Below are 12035 nucleotides of genomic sequence, written 5' to 3'. Positions count from 1 at the left end.
ACTGATCATTGCACACTTACACATGCCTGCACTAATTTTTATATAAATGTAGGTTTGCTGATGATTTGGTGTAATGCAACTCTTCTGATTGTGCACAACTCTTCTGATTATGGATTGAGTGAATGTAACACTGAAAATCATACAGGTACACACAATTTACATATTTTGTTAAAAATATGGGCTGTTCTGTTCCTTATGGAGGCAGTGTAGCTCTGTAAATAGGAGCCTTTTCACTTGAAGAGAAAGAAGCCTGAGGAAACTGAAGTCTTTTTAGAGAAATTCCCATAATCACCAGATGTGGGATACTAGAGACCTACCAGATGTGAAGAATAAATTAGAGGAAAAAAAGGCCATCAGGATGTGCTAGGAAGGAAGTGTTGGTGACTTAGAATCAGGGTTGGATTTGTGCATCAGACTGTTCTCAGGAACATGAGTCCTGCTTTTGTATCAGTAAGAAATAAAATCTTTAAAATCATGAACACCTCTTAGGACATAAAGCAGTGATGACAGTCACCTCACAGTTTTTATCCAGACTTTCCATGATGAATAACAGGACAGAATCAATTCTTGTGACCGTTTGTTCTCTGTTAGCCTGTCACATTCTCTCTTGCTCTCTAGGAAAAAGGGCAATTTCTAGAACAAGATGTGACAGCAGAGGACCCTAGAGGAGCAAGTAGACAGCATAAAACAGCACTTTTGGTTGCTTGGGAGTATTTAAATAAGTCTGACTGCCAAGGAAAACTGTATAGAGTTTTTTACTCCAAAATTAAAATAAATATATATTGCTGTCATTTGATGCAGCAATCCAGGATCTTGGTACATATCTAAAGAAATGAATATTTCAAACCTTGAGACACTTTTTATTCTAATTCCATTACAAGATTATTCCCAATAACGAACAAAAAAAGTTATGTAAGGCTGGGGAGATGGCTCAGTAGAATAAGCACTCCCCATTTAAGTGTTTACTGAAGGGGAGAAGATAAAGAATATATGTTGTACATGTACACCTCCATAATAATCAGCACTAGAGAAGGAGTAAATCCTGTAACAGTCAAAATCATAATTATGGGAAGGTTAGATATATAGTTACACTCTCTTAATGAATAGAGGGATTTGTTGTAATAGTGTTTGTGAATGGAATCTCATGTCTGCATCTTGTACAGCAAATAACCACTAGGAAGACAGTATGCAATGTATTAATTATTGAGACTGTCCTACCAATTTGATTTGAAACTGTCTCCTTGCTATTTGTCTGTCAATAAAATTATGGAAAAATCATAATTATATGTATATTATTAGGTAAAATATAACATTAGGCAAATATTAGGGATAATATTAGAGAAAATATACAAGGCAGAAAATTAAAATATAAATTTCTCTACGAACTCATACGGATGTGTAATATACACTGTGCAAGTGAAAGTTTGTCATGATGGTAGATCTTAAGTGCTATTATACAAAATGTAGAAAAGCAACCAGAAGTAGTGAGTATAGTTCAAGAAGGTTGTATTGGAGGTGATGTGAAATTTTTGGCGTAGATTTTGGTGTTCGAGAGGCTCTATTACACTGAAACTGTGATGATTACACACATAGATATGATATGCATCTCAAGGGTGGGAGGAGAGAGCAATCATGCTTGGAGGAGAGATTCTTAACATCTAAACATTGCTGATACGCCAATGAACATTGGCATCTCACTTCATACAATTGTCTTTCATTGAATAAAAATGTGAAATGACAGAAATTATACACTCTACAGGAGACATTTGTTATCCAAACAAAATTTATTCAATTTTGTCTGCTGTTCATAGTGTAAATTAAGCTCCTCTGCTCAATTTGGGAAAATCACGGATAGTTCTCAAGTTGAATGCCACTAATTGTTTTGGATGGTGTCATGCACTTGTCTATTTAGAGGCACGTGCACCTACGGACATTAAGACGTTCAGATTGCCAATGGTGATTATTTCATGAGTAAAAATTCTTCAAAGTTGCCAACTGTGTTCCTCAACTCTTGTGTTTGTCTTATGCTTGTGTTTTGTTTTGCAGTGCTGATGTTGAAAATCTAGACGTTACATATCCCAAGGAAGAGGTCTACAAGTTAACTACATCTCCAAACTGCGGAGAAAAAATACTTACACTAGTACAAAAATTACTTCAGAACAAAATTGCAGGTAACTGTCAAGAACAATAATCGATGTTTGACAATTATTTAAATAAAATAGTCATGGGCCAGGAGGATAGCTAAGTAGATAAAGTGCCTTTTGGGGGAAGCTTTGGCAAGCTTAAGGACTGTGGTTCGATCTCTGGTACCACATTCAACGCATTCTTGCCACTAGGGTGGGCTAAGCAGGTTAGAGTTCCAGTGCATTGGTACATGCCTGTAATCCCAGTGGTGGGGAGGCTGAAAATAGGAAGATCACCATGAGTATGAGCTGTGTAGTGAGACCCCACGACAAGCAGATACATTAAAAATAAATAAATAAATAAATAAATAAATAAATAAATAAATAAATAAAGATTTACCATAATATAGCCTCTCTGTAAAACAAAAGCTGAAATACATACTCTGAAATATAAGGAACATGAAAGAAATCCAAAACTGTAAAATGTGGAAGTATTAAAATTATTAAAACTGTTAATGTAGTGGCAGGGGTTCTACCTCAGTGTGCCATGGCAGCACTGCCCCCAGAGCATGCTGAGATGGATGAGACTGGGCATGGTGTCTCATACCTGTAATCCCAGCACTTGCGAGGCTGAACACAAGCAGATCGCTACAATCTACATAGTGAGACCTTGTAGACCCTGCAGACCCTGTACTAAATACAAAATAATAATAATAATAAATAATAATGATAATAATAATAATAATAAAATTAAGCCTTAAAAGTAAAAGTTAAAAGATTAAAATTTACTTTGGAAAAGTAAATAAAAATTTGTGATTAACTGAGATTGATAAAGAAATATACTTCACACAGATGGGACTAAAAGGACTGACGACAAACAGGAAGAGCAACACTGAGTAAGGATGATAAAAGTTTCGAATGTCACACTAAATTTTATTAGAATATATTTCTTTTAGAATACTTAACAATTTTTATGAAGAAACAATTATATAATTTTACACAGAAATTGAGCAATCTAACCATATACAGTATTGTAGCAGGACAGTCCTGTGACATATTTTCTTCTGTATCTTGTTTTCATTTATTGCCTTTTTTAGCACAAATATTTACTTGAGAGACAGTATTGCAGTAATTGGTATGTCATGACAAGTATTACGTATTTAGAAGACCAGAATAGCAGGCATTCCAAGCATGACCCTACCATTACACATTGCTATCTTTGGTGCAGCTGCTTGGTTCGCAGTTATCAGCATATCTAGTTAGTCCGGGTGAGAATCCTACCAATTAATTGCTAGTTTCAAAAACATGCTGAAGATTCTCAGGATCCTTGCCTTACCTGTCTTGTGCGTATAAATGTACAGCTTTACCCCATTATGTTTCCCAACTTTTCTCTTTGCCCTCTCCTCATTGTCCAATTCTCAATTTTTCACTTTCCTTTTAATTTTGTTATACCTTTCTATTTGTATTTCTTCTTTTGAGTTCTTATACTAGGGAAACTATAAATTATTTGCACATATGCCTCTGGTTTATTACACTTATGAGTATATCTTCAAGTTGAATCCACTTCAATATGAAAGCTTCCCACTAGGAAGAATGTATGCAATGTGTTAATTATTGAAACTGTCCTAACAATTTGATTTGAAACTGTCTCATTGCTATTTGTTTCTCAATAAAATTATGGAAAAAACAAACAAACAAATTCAGTGTAATAAAATGATTGGAAAACTAAAAAAATTACCAATGATATTGAACATTTTTCCATGTTTATTTGCCATTTGTATTTCTTCATCTGAGAAATGTATATTCATCTCAGATGCCCATTTTTGGAGTGGATTTTTTAATTTTGGAGATCTGATTTTTTGAAATTCTTTATATGTTCTAGATAAAAGTTCTTTGTCTGAGGGATAGTCAGCTATAATTTTTTCCCATTTCGTGGATTCTGTGTTGACTCTGTGGATGATTTCTTTTGATATACAGAAACTTTTTTAAAGATAAGATCCCAGTTGTTAAAACTTTGAAGTATTTCCAAAGCAGATTGGTTTTTCATCATGAACTCCCTACCTTCATTTATGTCTATAAGATTTCTACCTACTTTCTCCTGAAGTAGATTTAGTTTTTCAGTTTTAATAATTAAATCTTTGCTGTATTTTTTACTGCAGTTTAATGTATAGAGATAGATATCGGTTGAGGTTTAGTCCTCAGCATGTGGCAAACCAATATTTCCAGCACTATGTATGAAAGAATCTCTTTCTTCCAATGGACATGTTTGGGCCTTTTGTAAAAGGTAAGGTGGCTGAGTGTATTTGTAGCTGTGTCTGCATCTTCTAATCTCTTCCATTGATCCTCAGATCTACTTTTTTTGTCCATACCATGCTAATTTTACTATCGCTGTGTAGTATAATTTCAAGTCAGGGAAATGATGCCTTCTGCCTTTCCTTTGTGGAACAGATTGCATTGGTTATCTTGGTTCTTTTCTTGTTCCAGATGAATTGTAGAAATACTTTTTCTAGATTTGTGAGATATACTAATGTGCATATATAGTCATGATTGCATTGAATCTGTGTAAAAATTTTGGAAGTATGACCACTTTCACAATGTTGGTTCCTCCTATTCTTGCAAGGAATATCCTTCCATCATGAAACAGATTAGCATAAATATTCAGGAAATTAAAATTTGCAAAGAAAGATTTTAAAAAGACAACAATATGCATTTTAGTAATTATTGAAATGGTGCTACTAATCAGTTTTGAAACTGTCTCATTGCTATTTGTTTCTCAACAAAGTTATTTTAAAAATAAAAATAAATAAATATGAAGACTTCGTGTTTATCATTCTTTATAGCTGAGTAATACTCCATTGTATAAAAATACCACGTCTTTTGCATCCATTCCTCAGGTGATGGGCATCTTGGTTGTTTCCAAGATTTGACTATCACAAACTGTGCTGTTATAAACATAGGTACACGTATATCACTATGATATGATGTTTTCAGTTCCTTTGGGAAAATTCCCAGTAGGGGGATAACTGGTTTGAATGGGATTTCCATTCCTAGTTTTTTAAGGAATCTTCACACTGATTTCCATAACAGTTGCACCAGTCTACATTCCCATCAGCAGTGGAGAAGGGTTCCTTTTTCCCCACAGCTGCTCTAACATTTGTTGTTGATGATTTCATTATGATAGCCATTCTTTGTAGTGTAAGGTGATATCTCAGTGTTGTTTTAATTCGTATTTCATGGGTAGCTAGTGATGTGGAGCATTTTTTCATATATTTATTGCTTCCTTAATTTCATGCTCTGAGAAGTGTGTGTTCACCTCAGGTGCCCATTTTTAGATTGGGTCTTTAAATTTTGGGGCCCTAATGGTTTCTAGTTTTTTATAAATTCTAGAGAGCAGACCTTTGTCTGAGTGCTTATTAGTCAAGATTTTTTCAAAATTTATGGGTTGTCTTTTCAGTTTGTTGGTAATTTCTTTTGACATGTACAATTGCTTTCATTTAAAAAATACCTCTATTCTGCTCAACAATAGAAATAACAGTAGAATTATATAACATTTATACTATTACTTCCTTTCTTTTCTCCTTTCACTCACCCCACTTGTTGTTTCCTATTGAACAGTTTTTTTCCCTTTCACTTAATTTGTTTACCAATTTGCATTTCAATTTGGTAATCTGAACAACTAAGTTGAAGTTAACAATGTGCAAAAAAACTGTATACAGAGGATAAGGAAGATGATTAGAATAGTAGTTTCTAGGTGCTTATTGAAGGAAACAGTTTATGATTAAAATTTATTATATTGGCATATTTTATATGCTTATATCTGTACTTTGAGCTAATTTCAGGACAACAATGTGCAATATATCAACTATTTTTGAGTTTCAATACTCTGCTTTAATTTTAAATTCTGTTATTACTAATTTTTGAAATTATTTTATGCTCCTTAAAGTTAAATTAAATATAATGGCAAAGCATGTTGAAGATGATACAGTGCAGGAACTTTGTTACTTTCTTAATGGTTTGCAATGAAATTTTGTTTTATTTCATAAAAGTAACTGAAAAAGGGAGACAAAAATATACATTCATATTATATATTGTACGTGTATCATACATTAGTTAAAATATTTCAATTATCAATTTCTCTTTGTTTGAAAAAAAGTTTCAGCTAATATTGGATCATTAATGTGGATCACTTTTGCTGAGTAACTAATTTGAACATAATACACAATGTATTAAACATTGTTGCCCTCCTATTATCTTGTTTTGAAATTTCATTTTTGTCTTTAAAATTAAAAAATGCAACTTTTCTGTATGTTTTTTTTATATTTTTCTTAATTTTTAAATATATTTGTTACAGTGTCTCATCCTCATCTTGGACTCATTTTGATCTTCCTGATTTTAGCATCTGCAGTACTGGGATTAAAATTGTGTGCCAAAACACGCAGCCCCTGTACCGGGTTTAGCATTCCCAAGGGTAGGACCCATGCAGTATGGGGTACAGGAATCAAACCCTAGTTTCTGTGCTCGTCTAAGCGGATCCTTATTCTCCTGAGATATCTCACTGGCCCAAAATTTTCTATAAAAGAATTTCTAGTTATTATTTTAACTGACCTGGGCAGTAAATCGGCTTCATAATTTTGTTTTTGGCTTTGTGATGCATGAGTGTATGCAATAATAAAGACATGAAAGGGAAACTCATTCATATGTCAAAGAGGATGTATATTCAGTACTTCCATATGAGCCGACGTACACACTGTTCACGAGTCATGAGAATGAAGGGACTAACAGTAGGGAAACAAACATTCATTAAGAAAGAGGCTTTCACCAGCCACCAAGCACTTTTGTCATAAACAGAAAACCAAACACGTGATATGGAAGACACAGCATAGGAGGATACAAAAGCACAAACCAGGAAGATGATGCTTTCAGAAGCTTTGGTTTCAGGAGAAGATCTTGATGAGATTTTGTGTCTGTGAATAAGCTGTGTTCGCTGCTTGTGCCTGTACAGAATCAAAACCATGGAGCCACTGCTCCAGATCATAAGTTCCAAACACAAAATATCATGTGATAATGAAAGTGCTGTGAAAATGTAGTTTTGAGCTTTGCTAGAAATTTTAGCTGAACAATATTGATAATCTATAATGTTTGTCATGTTTCTATTTCTCGGATTGTCACTCATGTGCATAGGAACTCTGAAGTTTAACAACATGTGCAGGAACCACAGAATGTTAGTACAATGTCCAATGTACTTTACTGCTTTCACTTTCACCTCTGCTAACTTGGAGCTCTTGGGGCTGAGAATTATGACCTGGGTCATACTAAGCAAGCAGGTGCTGCTGAAAGAAACACCCTTACCCACCATGAGAACATAAAAAACCAATTTGCATCCTACATTATTAAGGAAGTCTTCCACTCCAAGTGCTGTCATAGTCTCTGGGATTCCTCTGGAGAGAAGGACCAAAAGGTTGGCCAAAGTTAAGTGTCTGAGAATCGAATCTGTACACCTGCACCTGCTCTCAAGGAAGTGTACGAAGATGGAATGACACAAAAATGAAAAATTTCCAAGGCTTCCTATGACAACCAGCAGAGGAAAGAGAATTGCAAATTTCAGATCTACAGATGTCATTATTTATGTATACAGAATTTCTATAAGTATTCCAGAATATAGGACTCTCTATGGAAAGATAAATTTATTACAACTGATTTAAATAACATAGCTTCAAAATTAAGCACATTTATATTGCATAATTTTTATTTCATATATATTTTGTAGTTTTTGCCTTGCCAAGAGTAAGTGTATTAGAGATTTCAGCATGATGGGTTAAGGCTTAATGTTGTTTCTCTGAAAGCAAAAGTGTGTTTTATAGAGAGAAGTTTACATGATACATCTAAATATGCACATATTTGTACCTGTCAAACAGGATTCAGGACCACTGGGTTTATTTTTCTTTGTTATTACAGAGTCAGAGCATTGAATCAATATATAACATGTCATACTTGAAATATCCTTACAGGAAGGCTCACTTGTGATAATTGCCATTCTCTGTGAATGTGTCATTTATAAACGGAAATATTAATAAGAATATATGCACCCATCTTCAAAATTAATGATGATTTATGTAACCTGTTACAACATTTTTGTGCTTAGTAATCATAGATCAAGAGCGTTGCAAATTTCAGATCTACAGATGTCATTACTCATGTGTGCAGGCTTTCTATAGATTAAGATTATGGTAGTAACAGATTTTGCAAACATCATTTAATAGAGAAACTATATATGACATTAATTTTATTTTCTAAGGCAATTCTGGATATATGAAATTTAAGGGATACAAACTGAATTAACCTTCATTTGTTACATCATTTTTTCAATTTAGAAATACAATACTGAAAAAATTTTGGAGAGTGATGACAATATACATCAACTACAACCAATAAAATTGTAATTCCTTGTGAACACATAAGGTTATGGCCAATGATGAACTGGAGTCACAAAATGACAATAAGATTTTAAGTCTGACAAATATAAGAATACATTCATTAAACAGAAACAAGCTGACATCTTTGGATTCTAGGCAGTTTAGATCATTCAACTAACAAGTTAACTTTTATGCAAATGACATTTTTAAAGGAGAAAGGAAAATTTGTCCAAAATGATTACTAGACTATAAATATTTTCAGAGAGATCTACACACAATCTCCATCCATTACCTCAACCTCAGTGAGAGAAAAATTTTATGAAACAAAAATTGCCATTTGAGCATTCTGATTTTAAAGAAAAATGCTTGATCAAGATTATCCAGCATTCTCATTGCCACAAAGAAGAACTTTTACTGAAGCAAAGATGCAAGTCATATGAACTTTTCTGATTTCTACACAGCAGGCTAAAAGCAAACTGATTTCCTGTTCATAAACATAGGGATTTTGTAATTGAAGGGATATTACTGTTGGAAATACTGTCACAACATCTTTCTTTCTGGATATACAAAAGCACAAGGAAAGCATTTAGAGATGAATGATGTTCTCACACCACGTCTTTGGTCATAGCTCTTCCTGGGCTTCAAGAATTATCTTTCCTCATGTGTGCCTCTAACCCCTGAGAAGAGTTACTTTTCTATGCATTAAAAAGCATAACTAAATACAGATGCTGAAACAGCTTCTTCTCTCAGAACATCTATTTCACGGGGCAAAACAAAAAGTAAAGAGAATATTCACCCAGCACCTACCAGCTTGTTGATCAGTCATCTGAGGGATAGCCAAGAAATGGACTATCTATAAAGGAGGGTGGTCACCAAACCCCAAGATATGGGTCATGGTTGTTATATCCCAGATTGCCCAGGAATGAAATTAAAGCTCTGTGTGTTATTTTCATGCTAGTGCATGTTCAGGAAGTGAAGGTGATTATGACAAACTATTAAAGAAACAAACAAGTCCTTTCGAGATCACAATTCCCAGAATCAATTAGAAGTTTCTGTGGGCATTTCTATGCAGAGTGTTTGAATGATTTGGACATTCCTTTCCCAACAGCTGAACTTTGATGTCTGCCAGAGAACTAAACTCAATGAGGACTATGCATGTACCCAATTATAATCGATAAATATTCATCCACATGTACGTCTCCTTGCAAATAGATAGTGGACTAAAATACACACACACACACACACACACACACACACACACACACACACACAGAATTTTATTTCAAGTTAGCAACTAAGCTGTTATATGGTTAAAAAGGACAATCCCTAAGTCTAAAAATAGCACAGAGTACAAGAATTAAGAATTGTTCCATAGTTGTAAAATCAGATTCATTAACCCACTGTTATTTTATTCATAAATGTTTCTAGTGCATCATGGTTACTTTTATCAGGCGGAGTTGGTATGTGCTTTCCAGGCAGGTGCTTATGCCTCTGAGATTTATCGCCAGCCCAGTTCTTAATTCCTTTTTACCCTTTCCATTCCCTTGCATTCTTCTTTCATGCCTGTCTTGGAACTACATACATGTCTACATCTGTGTCTATATCTATGTCTATGTCTACTATGTCTATGTCTGTGTCTGTTCCCGTGTCTGTGTCTGTGTCTGTGTCTGTGTCTGTGTCTGTGTCTGTGTCTGTGTCTATGTCTATGTCTATCTTTTTCTCTATCTATCTGTATCTATATCTGTATCTGTATCTGTATCATCTGTAATGGTATCTATACCTATATCATCTATCTATATCTATTTCTATATCAATATCATCTATACACATGTTGCACATTGGCCTTACATAATGATCACACACTCCTAAGGACTTGGTGCATGGATGCAACACTTTACAACCCCTTCCTTTTTAGCTCATGACCCTCCCTCATCTCTAGGTTCACTTCCTATTTGCCAAAGGTCCATTTTCTGTTATGCATCTTTTCTTTTATATTTTATATACATGCTGAGATTCTCATATAAGAAAATACCAAGACTCCAGCAATGAATAATTTGCAAACCACTATATCTTCCCTGAGCACACTGCCCTGTGCAGGGCATGCTCTAGAATTGTGGACAGCACACATTCTCCAGTGACTGGCCAGTAGCCCACAGAGCTCCACTTTAGGATATTTGGTGGGACCCTTCCATACTAGAGCCAAACAGATCAGCCAAGTCATCTTTGCTGAAGTTGGATTGCACAAGACCTTCTAACCAAATCGTGACGCCTACCTCAGGATTGAGGAGATGCTTCAGCGTCCTCTTAAGGATAAGATAGAATTTATTTTTGCTCCCTGCTGGTGATATGTGAAGGATGAGAATATCCATCTCGTCTTGAATAATGCACCATAGTCTATTCAGGGCAAGATACAGCTTCTGACTGGAGTAATAAGCACCCCATTTTCCAGATACAATAGAATGATTGGAAGGAGCCATGGTACACACACTATATTAATTCACTGCAGAAATTCAGTGGATGCTAAAGGAACTAGAAAGATAGAATAACAAATTGTGAGGTTTCTCTGAAGCTGGAGATGATGGAGAAGCATCAAATTCCAAGGTAAACTTTTGCTGTCTTCTCAAATGTTTTCAAAGAATCACATATTTCTTTATAACCAGAATTGATGCTGCAATATAATCCCTAGTTTGTATCCATATATATTTCAATTTAGAAGTAATTATGCCCTCCATTTCTGATGACAAAGCGGCTCTCTGTAGTGCATGAGGGACTTAGGTCTACAAATCTTCCAGTGTTCTGAATAGGTAGATTTATTTCTTGTCTCCATGGAATTAAATTAACCCTCATTGTTCTCTATCACTTCTTCCATCCACACCCTTACTCCCTTTATATCTCTTGGTAAATTCATCAACTTTCAATAAACTATACTTACACATTGTGTACAGACTTACCTGTCTTGTCTGAAATATTTTGTCAAAGATATAGGCAGTATAGATGTGCTTTAGCTAATTCCTTGCTCTATGACAGAATTCTTGATATGCTAAAGTTTTAAATCAAATATACATCTAAATAGTCCTACACATTGCTTTTTAAATTTCAGTTTATTAGTCCATATGTGTTGTGCATCATGTTTATATGTCTTACAGAAAATTGGTACACACACATTACACATATTAATTTCTTTTGTTTCTTTCCTCGATTGATCACTGATTTCCTTTTCTCTTCATACTCTTCTTTATTCTCTTATTTAATTTTATTCATATTAATGAGAAAAAAATGATATAGCAGTAAAACAGTTTCAAAGCAGGTTAGTGGCACATTTAAAATAATTAATACATTGCATATTGTCCTGTTTATGTTAGTATTTTAGAGGACAAGAAGCAGAGATTATATCTTTTCTAAACAATATTAGTGCCTATCCTTCTTCTCAATGAACTAAGAGAAAGTAGCTGCGTATCAATCCTAACTATCTTGTATATACAACAAAATAGTCATATAT

The sequence above is a fragment of the Octodon degus genome, unplaced genomic scaffold (assembly GCF_000260255.1).
Source record: "Octodon degus isolate 3935 unplaced genomic scaffold, OctDeg1.0 scaffold00206, whole genome shotgun sequence".
Taxonomy (NCBI): Eukaryota; Metazoa; Chordata; class Mammalia; order Rodentia; family Octodontidae; genus Octodon; species Octodon degus.
This window is presented reverse-complemented; position numbering follows the sequence as displayed.